This window comes from Cyrtonyx montezumae, unplaced genomic scaffold (assembly GCF_038088225.1).
Source record: "Cyrtonyx montezumae isolate F1298 unplaced genomic scaffold, pur_monq_1.0 scaffold_2, whole genome shotgun sequence".
Taxonomy (NCBI): domain Eukaryota; kingdom Metazoa; phylum Chordata; class Aves; order Galliformes; family Odontophoridae; genus Cyrtonyx; species Cyrtonyx montezumae.
In genome coordinates, this window is record NW_027071936.1 from 18,774,863 (window position 1) to 18,792,260 (window position 17,398).

The 17,398-nt window shown below is 45.9% G+C and overlaps 1 protein-coding gene across 5 annotated transcripts in view; it reads left to right on the plus strand.

Moving 5' to 3' along the window:
• The first annotated feature begins 1,102 nt into the window (after nucleotides 1-1,102).
• IRF2 (interferon regulatory factor 2) overlaps nucleotides 1,103-17,398 on the plus strand; it is a 39,725-nt gene continuing 23,429 nt past the window's right edge. The window contains exons 1-3 of one of the 5 annotated variants that reach the window (XM_065736550.1): nucleotides 1,271-1,340; nucleotides 2,285-2,399; nucleotides 17,035-17,165. The gene's annotated coding sequence lies outside the window, so the exon portion shown is untranslated. Of the gene's footprint in view, nucleotides 1,341-2,284; nucleotides 2,400-5,380; nucleotides 5,529-17,034; nucleotides 17,166-17,398 lie in introns of those variants that run through there. The other 4 variants (XM_065736549.1, XM_065736552.1, XM_065736551.1 and 1 more) reach the window with 4 other exon arrangements.

Consider the following 17,398-nt stretch of genomic DNA (forward strand, 5'->3'; position numbering starts at 1 on the left):
GCAGCCTAAAAGACCCCAGGCTGCACAGTCACTCGGGCACCAGGGATACTCCATGTTTTCAGTTGTCTTTGCTGCTCTTCCCTGAGCCTTTGCTGGGAGGCAGGGGTGCTCCCAGTTGTGCTCTGTTCTGTAGTTCCCTACCAGCTTTGTCACGCTTGCAGGGCACCCAGGTACCCTCCCCAGCATGGTGAAGGCTGAGCGGCAGCCAGGTAGATTCTCACATTGGTCAGAGCTGGCGTAGGGATTGCCTCCATCCTGCTTGGGGTCAGTACTGCCAGCTGAGTGTGCCACTGTTTCCTACAGAGACCTCAAGTGTGTAAAAATTCAGCTTGAATTAGCTGGTCTGATTTTGTGGATATCACTTGCCCACACGTGCAAGAGCATATAGGGAAAATACAGATGCGCATGTATACAGGAGAGGTGTAGATGCCACTTTCTACATCTATGTAGGACCTTTTGCGATTGGTAATTCCTTATCTCTCGCCGTGCTCGAGGCCTTTCCCTCATTATCTCCAGGCAGAGCCGGGATGATGCACACAACCTCCCCTCGGCCGGTCGGACCTCTGCAGCGTGCAGCGGGGTAAGTTGAATCGTGCAAGCCATCTTTGGTCTCCACAGACACCGCGACTGAAGGCAGTTGGCAGAACCTGCCGCAAACCAAGACCTTCCGCGAAGCGATGCCGGCTCCGAAGCACCGGGCCGGGGACTGCTGCAGCAAAGGGAATCGTGGGGGCCACAACTCCACCTCGGGCAGAGGGGACCCGCAGCACGAGGGAATTTTCGGGCTCTCGGGGGCAGCTGTGCCTCGAAGCGAGGAGCCCGCGGGCTCACCCTCCCGACACGGCCGCGCTGAGCAGAGCGCGGCCGCGGGAGCGAGGTCGCTCGGAGGCGCGGGCGGTTCTCCCCGCGCGGCAGCCGGGCCGCGGCTGCGAAGCCCGGAGCCGAGCGGCGACCGCACGTAGGCGCCCGGGGCCCAACCCCCGCGGGACGGCTGCGTTCCGCACAGGCCCCGCGGCCGCCCCCGGGGCCGGCGCTGCCGGGCGGGCTGCGGGCGGGCCGGGGCCGAGCCGCGCGATGACGGGCTCCGCAGCCCTGCCCCCGCCGCTGCGCGGCCGCCCGGCCCGGCGGGAGGCGGGGGGATTTCCAAGCGCCGGCGGCTCGCCGCTTCCTCTCCTTGTTTTGCTTTCGATCTGGACCTTTCGCAGCCGAGGCGGAGGGACTAACTTTTAGTTTTGCTCCCGCGATTATTCAGCGCCTGGTTTTCATTTCCATTTCGCGTCCCCTGGCAACGGCGGTAACCTTGAGGAATTATATAAGCGCCGCGAAGGCGCGCTGGAAAGGTAAGAAGCGCTGACAGCGGTATTTTTTTATTATTTTTTTGGGGGTATTTTTTAATTTTATTTCTCCCCACCGAGGTCACCGCGGCGTCGGTGCGCGCGTACCGCCGGGACTGCGGGCAGCGCCCGGGCCCGCGAGCGGAGCGGCACGGCACGGCACGGCACTGCACGGCGGCCGCGGGGACAAAGGAGCGGGCACGGGAGCACGGAGCGCAGCCCCGCCGCCGGAGGAGGCCGCGGGCCCGGCCCGGGTGGGGCGCTCGGCTCCGCGTTCGGAGCCCCGCGGCCGCGCGCCGCCCTTCGCCCCGCACTTGTTGCCGCGAACGGCGTCGTGGGCGCGGCCCGGCCGCTGCGGGCCGAGGGGCTGCGGGAAGGCCCGGGGTGGGGGGTGCTGCCCGGCCCCTCCCGGCCGTTACACAAGCGGCGGCCGCGCCTCCCCACCCCCCCTCCCTCCCGCTCCCACCCTCCGCCGCGGTGACGCCCAGCGGCGGGCGGTGCAACCGCCACGGCGGCCTCCGCTCGGCTCCGGGCCGCGCCGCTGTCCGCACCCCGGGCTGGCGGCGGGGCCGGGCGTGCGCCGCCTCTTTGCCGCCTCCTTGCCGCCGGGCCCGGGCGGAGCGGACGGCCGCGGTGCCCGAGGCCGCTCCGCGGGCGCTCGGATGGGCTGTAAACATCCAGCGAGGAAATGCGGCCGTGGGAAGCGGGTGCCCGTCCTGTTAGTGCGCTATCGGAGCGAGCTGCGGGCCGGGAGCGGCGGCACGTAACGGCGCCGGAGCCGGGACGCCGCTCCCCGTCCCATCCGGCAGCGGTAGCGGCCTTTTGTTAATGGCACGTTGCGCCCATTCGGCTCTTGTGCCCTGCTGGGAGGGCAGCGGCGAGCGAAGGGCCGAGACCCGGACGTCATTCCCGAAGAAAAAGTTAAGAGCCGGAGTTTTGTTTGCACGTAGTGTGAGGAGGGCCGGACTGCGGCACCGAGCCTGGATGCAGGCTGCGGGGACTGAAGGGTTACCTCTCCGAGCCCGGATCCCAGCAGTGCTCGTTCGGGTCGTTAGCTCCCGCTGGGTGAGTGCGAGGGGGCACGCACCGAACGCAGCATTGTGATTCAGGATGGTGTGTTTAAACATGGAGCTCCCGTACTTCGTTTTCAGCACCCGGAACGTTGCTCCTTGGACGATTGTCTTGCATACTCCGCTCGGGTCTTCTGGGCAGTGATCTCTTGAACGTAGGAGCGCTTATAAGGCAGAACCTCCGTTGCTTGAGGTGAAATACTTCACGTTTAAAACTATGGCGACTACATCTTACTGGATTTGCACGTAGTATCCTTTGGTAGTACCAAAAAAAAAAAAAAAAGCTTAAAGTAGCAACAAAATTTAAATTCACCCTTGTGCGGAAATGGCAACACAATTACAAAACTAGCACCAGTGGTCTGTGTGGCAGATGGTTTCTGTCTGAATCACAATCTTTCCGTGCCACTGGCCCCTTCTGTGCCTTCATTGTCCTTCTCTGGCCCATACTGGTAGTGGCTCTCAGAGGAATAGCTCCATGTGTGCCCCAGCACGCTGTGGCTCCTTCTCGCTGATAAAACTCAGTGTTGTTGGTATAGTGAACCCTTTGGCACAGTATTGCTTTGCTGAGATCCTGTTCCATGCGTTTGGCTATTTACAAGCGCTGCCAGTTAACTGTCATCTGGCGCTGATGGCATCCCTTGGGGGTAGCTGGGCATTGCAGTGAGGAAACAGAGGTGTTCAGAGTCACAGTGACACATGTATCTTGGTGATATCTCTGTCAGAATATGGCAAGCCGGTCTTTTGAGAAGGGCTGCTAGTCAGGGACCGTGCTGTATGGATAGGTAGCTAAGAGGTTTAAGAAGTAAAATACTGCTGTTAGATGGGGGGCTGAGGACCCAAATCTCCATTGTATGGCAGCCTGCAGTGGTGTGCGGTGTCAGGGAAGCAGTCATAATGCTTTGGAGAGAATGATGCAGAAGAAGGGAGCAAAGATTCAAGACGAACTGGAAATACATTTGGAATAGAAAAGGCCTGCATTAAAAAAATGGGATTTTTCTACATAAATCCATGCGCGCCTTAAGCTGAAGTGTACTTTTATGTATGTGTAATATGCATGTATAAAAATAAAAGTTTTAAACCAAAACTGTGGAGAAGGCCTGCAGGTGAGGAATGAAAGCATGTAGGTGAAGAATGTGAAGTTTGCCATGAGATAGAGAGGACCATCCCATAGCATTAAAACTGCTGTTAATAAGTCTCCATGCTGCAGTACTTGGAGTGTCAGAAACTGCAGAAGATCAGATAGTGTAACGACAGACTACAGCTGGCCTAGGGAGGGTGGGATAGCTTCCATGTGCATGAAGTGGGGTGCTGGTTGTTAAAGTCACTGTTTCAGGAAGTAGCTCAGCATCTCATGAATCAGTGCTCCAGGCCTAAGTAGGATGAGGGTAGATTAAGACTGCGTGGTTGTCCTACCAAGGTGTTGACTGGCTGTCAACATATATGTTAAGTTAGAGCAGAGAACTGTTGTTTCAGGAGCAGTAAAGCCAGGGACTACTGTGGTGATGTTTATTCTCCACAGTTAATCTTCCTGAAAGAAGAAAAAATTACATAAGGGCAAGAGGCAGTCAGAAGTGTAAAATACTTGCAGGTGGTGCGTAATTCTTCAAAGACAGTATGACAGAGGCTCCCAACAGTTGCATGGCATCTGCCAGAAATACCAAAAGAGCTGAAGAAGCTGGAAAGCAAAGTGTAGCAGTTCAGCAGGAGTAAAAAGACATCTTTCAGCAAGTTAAAAGTTTTGTGCTCAGTGAGAAGGATGGAAAAGAATGTGAAATCTGTGTTAAACGCAATAAGGTAAACCAAACAGAGTCATGGAAGTAGTTGCTAGAAGCATGAAAACAAACAATAAATCCTCTTTGAAGTGCATCAAAAGCAGGAAGCCTGCTGATAAATGACCCATGTGGAGAAGGAGTGCTCGAGGAAGATAAAGTCACAACAGAAGGCTGAAACAAGGTCTTTGTGCCATGCTGATCTAGGAAGAGTTTTGAGAGATCCTTTTGTTATAGAGGCCTTTTCTAAGGAGTAAGTGTGTTTGGGGTTTGCTCTCAAGTAGGTGTGACTATATCTGAAGGTATCAGAACAGTTTGCTGGAGAAGAAGGATGAGATGGAGGAGGTAACACTGAAAATGTGAAATTGCAACTGCATTCCCTGATGCGTGTCACTTGTCGCTTGGAGCTGGCTTTGGTGTTCCAGGAATAGAAAACTTGAACAACTGACAAGAGATTTGTCACCTTCTGGAGTCCGGGAACTCCAGGGCAGTTGGTTTTGTGTTTGTTTGTTTGCCAGTACTTAGTGAATGGGCTTAGTGAATGGGAGGTATAAATGTGATATTTGTGACAAAGAATAAACCTGGCTTTTGTTGAGGATACCTTGTGCGTCATGAGTCTTGTGGGGTTTGTAAAGGTGTTGTTGAGCTGTTGTTGTAGTCTCCTTGATACCTCCCTTCCCTGAGCAGGGCTGGTCTCAGCATGGGATCAGGTTGCTCCAGGCACGGCCATGGCCAGCCAGCCTGCTGGATGGGAGGAGGGTGCGGGAGGGGTTGGGTGGTGGTGCAACAGGTTTGCTCGCTGGAATCACCTGTTGTTCATGGTAGTAAAACTCCAAAGGCTAAACTGCAAAGTCTGCAGAAGGATCTCGTTAAGTTGAAAGCCCAGCTGTAAGGCTGCAAATGAAATTTAGTACAGACCAATGAAATGTATTGCACATGGAAGGGAATGTAATCTTAACTTTATACACAGAGGGGAAGCCTGAACTGACTGTTTTTTCTTGGGAAAAGATCACAGGATCTAGGCAAGCCTATGAAAAAATAAGCTCCGTGCCAAGCAGTGGCTTAGGAAAAAGAAGGTAGGTTAGGATTTATTAGGAAGGAGTTAAACATGGAATAGTATCATCATGCCATCGTAAACCCCTTTTGCTCTCCTCTCCTGAACAGCATTAACAATTTCTGTTTCCCCATCCCAGAAAGGGTGCAGAGAAGGGCATTAAGGACAATGAGGCGGCTAGAACAGCTTTTGTGAAAGACTGGGGAGCCTCAGCTTGGCCAAGAGGTGGCTGAGGAGGATATGGGAACGTACCTTGAAATCATCAGTGTAATGAGGAGAACAAACAGGCAGTGGGGAGCAGGTAAGCACAGCCCACAGAAAACAACTGAGAGGCACTCAGTACAGGAGGAGGTGTTCTCTAGGCAGCCCATAAATGTGGTGCTCACTGCCCCGGCTGTAGTGAGTGCCAGGAGTTGAAGCAGGTTCACAAGCGATTAGGCAGCCTGTGGGAGGGAAACTTGCTGTGCCGCTTAGCAGTCGGTGCAGGTCAGTTTCGAACTTCGAGCACCGAATATCCACAAGTTACAGCAGGTACCGATCAAGAATACTTTCTGAGAACTAAGTGCAGGTAGAGATTTCCTCCATGAGAATGAGGATAAGCCTAAGAAGTGATGTATTTGTAGGTGACCTAGAGAAATGAGACTGTACATTGGCCTTTGTTAATGAATCTTGTGCCGTAGCTTTTTAGGAAACTTCAGAAGAAAGGACACGTGTTTCCAAGGTGCCCCTATTCAATCTGTGCTGGTTACACCTGGACTTCTTAACCAGACACAAGTTAAATGCATCATGCGTGCACCAAAGGCTGCATGGGAGTGGTGTTCCTGCAAAATTCTCTGGGGGGGTTTGCAGGATTAGAACCTCCATCTGTGGACTTTCAGCACTGAAAGTCAGGATCTGTTTGTAGATAAAGAAGAACTAATCACACGTTACTTGTTTTGTGGGACTGCTGCTTATCTCTGTGACTTGTTAAAGATTGACTTTTTAGAACTCAGTTCTTCAAAGGCCTTCAGTAATTGTTATATTGAGGATATAAGCCATAAGGTAGTGTTTACAGAAGTTTTATTATAGCTTGTGCTGCTATAAACTGTGGTTGGTGTCAGATTTTTTTTTTTTTTTTTTGAGATCACAAGTGCAAAAGGAAAACAAAAAAATCAGCAAAACAGAAAGAATGAGAGAAACAGATTTATAACATTGCATATTCCTCAGGCAAGAATAACTTCATGGGAAAAAAATATTCAGTTTAGTAAAAAAAACCCTTTCCTTCTCTTTTTCATATACATTGAATCACTACTTGTGAACATTCTGAAGGTTCTTGCTTGCACTGACAATGTGTGAGCTCTTGTGTTAAAATCAACATAGCCATTAGGAAAAGCTAGTATTGATTATTAACTGTTTTAAACTAAGCACGTTAATAGTCAAGAGTTTAATGCCTACATATTTATAGCTAACAAATACAATTACACATTTTGTATATGACATGATGAATACATTGTGTAATATGATTACATTGTGCAGCACACACATCTTACTGATAGGCTGTAAAACACTTAACTCGCTTTTGCAGTTACTGCTGGATATGTTTTCAACATCTCAAGGTGTTAGGAATGGAGCCAAGCTGTGGCAAAAGCAGATTTACATTTGTTACATGGTCTGAAATGCATTTGCAGTGAACGTTGTCTAACTGTTTCTATACGATCATTTTCAATTTTTAAAGACTGACAGGCTTAGCACAGTAAGACACAAAAGAAGGAGGGTTTGCTTACAGCTTGTTGTAAGAAAGTTCTGCTTTCTGGTATGTATGGAGGGTTGTCTGTGAGTTGAGGGGCTCAGTGGGTGCACAGAGGGCAAAATCTGTGCTGCAGTATTTCTATAACATGGCTTGACAGCATTACAGGCGAAGCTCTTACAGTGGTACCTAAGCAAGATAATGCCTTAATTCGTCAGTAAGGGGAAGTAGGAGCAAATTTATGTCTGTATATACATCTGATGTGTCTCTAGAACGTGCATTTGGTGCATGGAATGGGCTTGCTGTGCCCTTGATGTGCTGGCTGCTCTTGTTCTAAAGATGTTTCGTAGTTTTGTTGTTTTGTTGAGATGTGCTTTATTTTAATTGAGTTGAGAGTTGAAACAAGTGGAAAGTACAGAACTATTGAATTAAATTCAGCATAGCATATAAATGTTTAAAAGCAAAATAATTCTCTTGCCAAGAGTGTTTTAAATTGGTAACAGCGTCTTAGGAAATTTATTTAACATAAAAATAACTCTACAGTTGAACAAAGGGGAGGATGGGAGACAAATACTGTTAAGCTGCTGAAATATTTCCTGCAGGATTTGAAATGCACATGCTGTTATGTTAAAAACGTGAAAGCAAAACTTGAGCATAAAATTGAAACCAAATATAAACAAAAGTGAAACTGACTCCATTGGTTTTCATTTCCAAGTTGGCAAAAATGAAAGAATAAACACAGAGCGAGGAAGCGTGAGAGCTGGACTTCATAAAATGTAATTCCATGTTATTATTTATTTCATCTCTTAGCAAATTTGACTTCTACAGGAGAAGGCTCCTTTAACCAAGTAGAGGATAAGGAGTGAGAGCTTTTCCCCCTGGTTTTCCAGTTAATGCTTTTCCCATCTAGAACTCCCTGTGATAACCTTGCAGTGCTAAATGTGGCCCTGTTCTTCTAAGGGGAAGTAGTATTTGGAAATGTTGTAGTAATGCTGGCATTGGGATGCCAGGGAAACTTGAATGCATATCCTTCTCATATGTAGAGACACACACTCCTGGAGTGTACTGAACAAAATGTTAATTGGATATTGGGGATCTGTATGAGTGCAAACTGAAGGGGGTTGACTCCGAAGATTGAATTCTTACACACTTGATGAGCATTATGTTCACGTGTATCTGGACTTAGTTCTTTGGATGCCAAACCTGTTGGGATTCATGAGGGAAGCTGCTGAAGAGTGGCTTTGTTTAGCTTAATATCATTTATCTGGCTCAGAATAGCAGTGAAGATGAGTTCAGTGGTCTCACTCTAGCTCTGTAGTATTTTAGGAAGCTTCCAAGATAGAAATAGCTGCTGCAGATCAGGAATTGGGTCTGTCTCATTGCTGTTAGCCTGTGATTGACACAAGCATTAGAGGAAGAACATATTTTGTAAGCAATCCCTTTAACCATTCATATCTCAGCATGAATGAGTTAAGAAGTTCCTCTATGTCCTGTGGTGGTGGAAGGAGTAACATTTCTGTAAGAAGAAGGATTACAACATACTTTTTCAACACGTGTCTGTGTGAAGCGTTTATTATTTAGTGCTCTTGAAATGGAGACCTTTAATGTTTTCGTACAGGAGAGGGACATTTCTTTGTTAAAGTCACCAGCATCTGCCACTGTCTCTGGAATAACTAACTCGATTTAAGTTCTTTTTGTGCTCACACATCTGCTTCTTTCGTGGTGCTATTTTTGTAAGCATAAATAAGTGCATGTGACAGACATGTTTCCAGTTTGCCGTGCGGATGATTCAGAGTATCCTAGCCCCTAAGTCTGTGCCTTCTGTGGTCTGTCCTTAAAGCAAGCGTGCTAAGTAAGTGGCAGAAGTGTGTTTTACTAATCCAAAATAGCATATATTTCTCTTTAATAACTGAACTATCACAGGCATATGGGAGTCGTCCCTTCTCTTAGAAGTGAGCAAGAAACTGTTTTCACGAGAGGGCTGGTTTTGGTGCTCAGTGAGAGCATAGGCAGGGATGGTTTTTGTGTTTTGCTCTTAGTTCTGGATGCTGTGCAGGTGATTAGAAGTTAGAGGAGCAAAGGAAGGTGTGGGTTAGCTATTAACTTTGGTGGTAGAGGCTGCCTTTGCCCAGACAATAAAGTGAAAGCTTTAAGCAAATATTAAATGGTACTTTAGTGTAGTGTGCAAATAGTTTCTGCTGCGTGTTGCAGAACAGTATGTTATACAAACAAGGCTAGCTGTGGGAAACGAGTCAAATCTGAGCAAGGTGGATTACATCAGGTTCAGGTCATGGTCAGTAAATGTGAAAACTCTTCCTTGAACACATTTCTTGGTGTTAGCTGTCTGAAATAATTTTTCTGCCTCTCTGAGTGCCTTTAAAACGTAACCATCTTTTCTGGAGGCTTGCCCAATCCTCACAAGCTACCAGTGTGGGAACACTGAGATTAAGGACTTCTGGTTTACAATGGCTGCTTTTCTTACTTGTGGTGTCCTATAACTCCCTGACTGTGTATTTAGTTAGAGGAGCAACAAGACAGGGGATGAAGGCTGCCCAGGCTTTTTTAAAATGATTTTTCCAGTGTATAGTCCCCATCTTGGTACTTACATGTATGATTTTGCATTGCTTTCATAATGACCAGTTGCGTGTAGGAAGCGTGTGCTCGGCAGATGTTTTAGGGATGTCTGTCTCCTTTAAGCTTCCTCACAGAGCATTGAGTCTAAGAGAGCTGGGTGGGGGACTTGAAAAAATGCTGCTGAGCTGCATTAGTATGATAAAAGAAGTGATTCTTGATAATTGTTTGAGTCTTAACAGCCTTCTAGTTTCCACCAGCCTGGAAAATTCCTTATGAATCAGCTGTCAAAAGCTGAGTTTTCCTGATAGATTTAAGAACGTGCAGGATTTGGCCGCAGTGGATCCACATCAGCTATTACATGTGGGTGTTCGGGACTGAATTCGTGTCTGAGCAGTTAATTCCAGATTAGAATTGATTTATATGGGAATAACTGCTCCCCGATGCAAGGAATTAATTGTTGCCTGACAACCATGCCTGTGATTTTTCCTGTTGTAAACAAGTCCTTTCTAAATTTGCCTGAGTGAAGAACTGATCTACTACTGAAAAAATGACCAGTTTGTCTTCTGGCAGCTTTTGGGGGAAAAGTTGTGACGCATCCCAGGTGCTGAAAACAAATCTTGAGCAATCACCAGGCGTAAAATTGTGCTTAAGGGGTAAATAAATCAGGTAAAATTTGTGGCTGTGTTTCAGACTTCTAGAGAAGGTGGCGGGGAAAGAATTTGCTGTAATCACATGCCATTGACTCCTGCTTGCATGGATCTACTGTCATCCTGACACCGTCTGAAGCTGGCATCCCATCCTGAGTCAAGGGGAGACCTAGGAAACAAAAGGGAGTAAAGAAGGAAACAAAGTATTCCTTTAAATTTGAAAGTGAAGCAGCGGCTTGTGTGTACAAGTCATCTTGGTGGCCAGACGCTGTGTTGCCAAAGAAGCAAATGGGCACAGCAACAGATATTATGATATGTTAGTATTCAGCTTGAGAGCCAGTAAAAGGGAAACCTTGTTGTAGGTACTGAAAAGCTGAAGCACTGTTTCATAGCAGCTCAGTGCAGAAGTGCAAGACAGGCTTCTGGTTCTGTTGTATTAAAATATCTCTGCTTTTCTTTGGTGCAGTTATGATCTGCAAACCCAAGGGCTACCTTTAACAATGCCTGAGATCACTGCAAAACAACAACTCCTGTCTTTGCTGCCGAGGGAAAATAAGCTTTGCATGGAAACCAAAGGAAAGAGTCTGTTTTGATGTGTAATGTCTGAATCCCAGCCAGGACATGTTAACACCCTTTGGGTGGAACAGAAATGCTATAGGGCTGATGAAATACACTCTATACAGTATGAATTCCCATTGTACATTTTCCTGGGCTTGTATGTTGTGCAGTGCATAATGCTGATTTCTGTACACGTTTGAGGTGTTTCTTTCATTCTGTTTTGCTCTTCTGTAAGGAATGTTGGGTTAGTTGGGAGTTTTTCCACCCTCCAGCCCTTGAGGACACAAGCCTTTTTTTTTTTTTCCTTCCCCCTTTCTGTATCTTCCTTGCTTGCAGCAGCAGCACAAGAGGGGAATGCTGAATGCTTGTGCCCCCCTCTCCTCCATCCAATCACACCTCCCTGCAGCCCAAGGTGAGCACCACCAGCCCATGCTGAGTGGGACCTTTAGCAGTTGTGTAGCTATTGCTGGCACCATCCCACAGATTTCCAGCCATGATCCTGGTGTGGCCTGTGGTTTGGGAACTGTGGTAAGCAGGTGAATATTTCTCTGTGGTTGCCCTTGGTTGCCCTTACTAATGGCCAGGTCAGGCCATCCCAGCCAGTGCTGTGAGGACCTGTGCCTTACTATCCTAACAGCTCTTAAATTGTTGGCTTTCCAGCCTGTCTCAGTGGAGTGTCCTCCTTCCTGCAGGCACCTGAGCAAGTGAGATGCAACCTTCCTTGGCTCCTGTGAGTTGTTTTTTTTGGTGATGCTCAGGGAGGACATAGCACACTCACAGACTTTGTTTGCATCTGCGGCCAAAGCATTTGTGAAGAACAGGAAAAGTACTGACTTTGCAGCAGTGTGGATCAAGAATTATGGCTGGGGGTGTGGAGCAGTGGGACGGGAGTAGGCTTTAGGTGGAAGAGACTACAAGGCAGAGTTGGGCTGTTTCCATTGTCCCTTTTTAAGTGTCAGTATTTGTAGGGAGCAGAAGAGAGGCACCATTAATACACGAGAAGACCAGTACCAGTTTTGTTGTCTATTGTGAATTTATCTGTGAATCTAGGAAGTCTTTCTTGCCTTGTGTCTGTTTTGCAGCTCCAAGAGCTTCAGGGTTTTATTTGGAACTCTTAACCCATGCTCCTGTGAGAACGGATATGCGTGCTTTTCCTCATTTACTAATGTTACTTTAATTAAGTGTTTTGCTGCAGGTTCCAAGAAAGATAACATGTATTTGCATAATTTGGGGTTGTCAGAAAGCAGGCACATTAATTCTGCGTTGGCAGCATCAGCAGTAAGATTCTCTCTGTGTTTTGGGATGAGATGAAATACACCCCGGCAGAGGTCTCTTGTAGGATTCAATGTAGTTCAGATATCAGAAATCAGAACAACTAACTCCAGTTCAGCTATGTGTGTTTCAGCTTACATCTTATTTATATTTTTTGGAATATATCTGACCAGGTCACGTTAACAGGTTTTCTTACCCAGGGAAATATCTCTGAACAGGGTGACTTCCAAGCTAGATTTGCTCAGTCTATACACACAAAATGCTCTGCGAAGGCACAGACCAAGCTGTGACCAAGGGACAGAATTTTGCTTCGAAGTATTGGTCTTCAGAATAAGATCATGTTTCATTGTATCCCTGAACAGTCTTGGCACATGGACAAATACAGAACCCAGTTCCCCGAATCCTAAAATTAGTGTATAGTCTCATTTCAGCATATGTTTGGTCATGCTGTGATTGATGCTTTTCTGATGTGCACCAGCGTTAGGAAGCAAAGGGAATGCTTTAAAAGATTATCAGCAAAGCACAGATACCAGATTATTATTTTATTAAATATTGCCAGTTCTTTATTCACAGAGAGAAGAGAAATAAATCCCATGCAATATTCTGCACAAGTCCTCTAGGGAACAGATGTTTTTTCATACCTTTGGGGAAAGGCTATGACCTATGTTGCAAATACACCTCCATGTGCCTTACCTCACCTTACCTTGTCATAGCTGTGCTTCCACATCCAGATCTTTACTTTGTGATAGGGAAAGAAGAATTACTTTCTCTGATTTTATTTCTTTATTAATTCATTCATATAATTATTTAGCTTCCATAGAGATAAGTTTAAAAACTATCCTTGTTGTAGGCATAGAGCAGTTTGTGGTTTTGGGTTAAGCTTTGTGTGTCTTCTCAGTTATTCAGATGCTGACAGACAGAATGAAACGGAAGGGAATAGAACGTCTTGTACTGCTTGAACTTGCTATGTGCTTTACTGCTGCATTCACTTTCTTTCTAAAGCTACCATAATTCTAATGAAGAGCTCTTCATTCTCAAGGGTTACGCTTTCTATATGTCAGTAGTGTCATTTCCTTGTTCTCTAGTATCAAGGAAATTACTAATATATCTTAGCATACAGCAGGGAGGGCTACAAGCTGTTTATAGAGCATTACCAAGTGAAATATTTAAAGCTGTGAGAATAGATAGAATGTAACCCAACTGTCACTTACAGCTTTTCTAATATTTCTTTAAAGGGAAATATCTCTTGAGAATAACCAAAACTTTACTAATATCTCTTTAAAAACAAACAAATGTTCCAGATTTCCTTCTGAAGAGTCTTACATAAAGAATGTTAGAAAAACATGACTTGCAAAGAAGTGTGGAGCTGAAATTCAGTTGAGTGTTATGTTTTGAGGATGCTGTAGTGACAGCTACCTGCTCAATGCTCTTTGTATCACTACTTATAAGAGCACTTATACCTGTGCTTCGCTCTCTTAACGCTGTTGTCCCTCTTTTCCTTCAGCTGTCTTTCTTGAGAGGTTGGCTTGTATGGTTGACCCCAGGCTGCTATTACAATTCTCGTGTAGAAATCTTATTTTCCAGTGCAGCGTGTTGTAGTTGGAGCTGTGTCACTGGCTGGCCTCCTCCAGGTTTCTGTATTCATAGCTGTGCTGTGCTGTCCAGACTTCAGCAACTTGTGCTATCTTTCTTCCATAACACTTTCTCTCTGAGTCATGTCTGCAGGATTAAGACAGTTTATAGCTTGTCAGAGAGGAGATTCCACTGTGTTTTCATGGTATCTAACTGCAAACAAAAAAAAGACAGAGCTGACTGCAGAACTAGCACAAACCTTCAGAAGTGGTCAAACTACTATTATTGTGCTACTGCAGTATAAGTGCTGTTGTATAGTGCTGCTGTACTACTATTATTCCCCACAGACTGAAGTTGTTGAGTAAAGGGTAATGGCTGTTGGAAAATAACGTCAGTCAATATGTTCCAGCTTCCACAACTGAGAAGTCAACAGCCCCTGATTGTGTCTCCCTTTTAAGAAAGATTTAGATAGTGAAAATGGAGCAAGAAAAGGGAAACTGTATTAACAGAGCTATCAAGCTTAATATGCTTCTAGGATGTAAACATCTTGTTGATGTGCTTTCTTGTTAAGAATGGCAAGTGTTGACAAAAGTGAATTCCCTGTAGGTAGGCCTACTTTCACGTCTAAATGTGTTCTCCTTTTCTTGTAGGATAGAAAAATGTTTCCTTGGGTCCCATCTGCATTAGTAGTTGATTGTGCTTCTTGGCAATTATTCTTCCCCTCCCCCCACCACAGGACAATTATAAACCAGAAGAAAAAAACAAACTATCCTCAATGTCATGCCAGAAAGCCTGATTTCAGCATGGTTCTCTGGAAATGCTGAGCATTTCCCTGAACCCTCCCTAGAGAGGTGCTGGAAATCACTACAGCCCAAGTTCGAAGCTGTGGTGTGAAAGCATAGTGTCTTCATTAGCAATTTTGGATTCTGGGGATGCCACCTGTCCTGTCCAGCTGCTCTCATACCAGAGTACACTTCCCTCTCTGCTGTGTGGTTTTGGCCAGGATAGGAGTGTTGGTTCAGCTGAATAAATAGGTCTTACAGAAAGAGGTGTTGCTTACAACCCTGGTACTTCCCTCATCAGTTCACAAAGCCATCTGAGCGAGAACGGCCTTGACTCATGATGAGACTGAGATGGAGCTGAAGGCAATCTCAGAGCACAGAATATGTACACCTACACTTTGACTGCAGGGGTGTGAGTCTGCAGGGGAAGTGCACTATGAATGCTGATCAGCAGTGGGCGGTTGGTGCAGAGGCACTCCTGATGTGGGCCTGCTTCAGACTCTTGAGTGCTAACGTTTTGTTCTCCTTAAAAGGATGCACTGTTTTCACTTTTTCCTTTCTGATGGGTAAACACCAGAGAGAAGCGGGCAGCGAGGGGGCTTGGTGTGCCTTGTGTTTTGTGTGGCTCACCCTCATTTCTGAGTTTGTGTTTGCTTCATAATCTACATATTCCAGTCTAGGGTCTGATCAGGGAATCTGACTTGATGTTTAGCAATGGCTAGTGAAACTCGGTTGCTGCCTGTTTAGGGGAATTGTAGAGGTCTTTAAAAAAAGTTGAACAACGCTTAACTGCAGATGCTCGTGGAGGGATGGACTTCAAGCTGGCAGTGAAGGCTACAACAAAAATAGCACAGAAAGGAGCCATCATCATGAGACTTCCAGGTGCACCATTAACCCTGCCTCTTAACCACATTGCACATCCTGGAAGGCAATAGTGAAATACAGAGGTTACTTTTAAAAAAGTCACTGCAGAATCTTGGTGTTTCTTACTATACAAGCAAACACGTGTTTGACAGCCCTGGAGGGAAGGACGTGGCACCTTCATTTCACACAGACAATTGCTAGATAGAGCTGACTCCTAATTTTCATTGCAGAGATGTTGTTGACATGTGGCTGCCAAAAGAACACTATATTTAGTGTTGTTATGGTCCATGCTGTCCCAAGGTAGCAGGGTCCAGGAGTGCTTTCTGAAAACGTCGTGGTTTATTTTCTTCAGCTCACGATCATAGAGGAGTACAGGGCATGTTTTGATGAACACACGCGTGCCGTGTTTACCCTTCTGTGAAATACAGCTCTCCAGAAAATGCCCACAGCTCCCTGTCCAGCTGGACATCACCACAGATTATTTTTAGCTGGGTTTGGTTTTACTTTCAGATAAACACATCTTGGGAGCCACTCCTCCCTCCTCACAAGCCAAACTGCTTTTCTGCTCAGTGCTGAGGAATTTGATGTGGTGCAGGTGATGGATGTGAAGGTGTGTGCAGCTGGCTATGGATGCTATGGTGGTCCCAGAGGACTCCAGACACTGGGAAGGAGATGAGCATCTGCAGGGAACAGCTGGCAGAACTCCTGGGAACATGAGCAAGATAAGATAAATGTCTCTACTTTGTCATTCTGGGCAAGGCCTCCTTCCTTGTAGCAGCGGTGTTGGCAGTTTCTCCTCCCCTGAAAAGGAGCTTTTTTTTTTTTTTCTTCTCCCAAGTGGAATTTGCTGTTGCTACCTGAGAGGTTACTTTCTTGCTTTTTTTTGTGTAATTAGTTCATTCAGATATGCTTGAAATTTGTCTTTAGAGGCTTGTTAGCCACAGCACGGGATGCGTACTGTGCACACATTTGCCAGTTGAAATCTGAAGATTATGCATAGTGTTTCCATGGCTTGTCTCAAAGTGTACGCATATTTGAAGAAGTCTTATGAAGAAAAGCTTGTAAGATGGTAATTGCATCTGCATGCTTTTTCCTTGGCAGCTAAATAGAAATGCACTCACGTTTTCAGTGCAGTCATTTGCATTTTCCAACTCTGACCCTAGTTCTGGTAGGTGGGAGGAGGTGCTGAGTGTTAGATACAGTGTTAGATACAGTGTTGGTACTGGAACGGCTTCTGGGGCCTGACTGCATCTGCTCTGTAAAGTTTTTGTACTTCTTGTGTTATTTGGAAAGGGAATAGTGCATTTTAGCAGCATTGACAGTTGGACTAGATGATCTTAGTGGTATTCTCCAACTTCAGTGATGCTGTGATTCTGTATCACTGTCACTCATAGAACAGCTGTGCTCCTGCACAGTCTGGGGCTTTGCAGGAGCGTGGGCTCGTGGGTTGTCTGCTTTCTTATATCTGAAGTGGACCTGAAAGCAAGCTGACCAATTGCAAGCATTTTCTAAGCTATTTTAGACCTTTTTGGTCACTGGAAACATATCAGAGAGCCTTATTGTTGCACTCAAGTTTAAATTCCTTGTTAGTTTCAGGAAATACATGTCCTCAGAGCAAGGAGAGGAAACTTTGAACATTTTTCTTCCTCTTGTGCTGGGTGTGGGCTTAGTACTGCCTGATTGTTAGTCTGTCTAATGCCTGTAATCCCATAGGAAAAAAAGAACAAACACATTTACATTTGTGTCATTGCTGTGTGCTTTCAGATGTGTAGCCTAGTCTTTTTGTTTTTCTCTTTTTTTTTTTTTTTTAAGATCAAAGGTGACAAGAATAGCAGAGGAGAGAAGTTAAGAATGATGCAGAGAACGCAGATGTGAAGAACAAAGGAGAGAGGAAGGAGCTGAGCCTGGTGTTGTGGGGGAGAAAAGAAGAAGCCTAAATGCAAGTACTCGAACGTGGAAATGATTGATTGCAGGCTGGTTAGCAGGAGTTTAATGCAGTGCTTTAATCTGCATCTAGTGCTGCTTGGCACTTTGAGATAGGTTAATGTTTTTAAAATTATTTGTCCTGGCTTCAAGACTTTGGACTTTTATGTCAATAATTTACTGTTCTAAATGGGGAAGTGGCATCAGGGTCACGTGTGCTTGTGTGTGTGATTGAGAGTGAAAGAGAGAGACA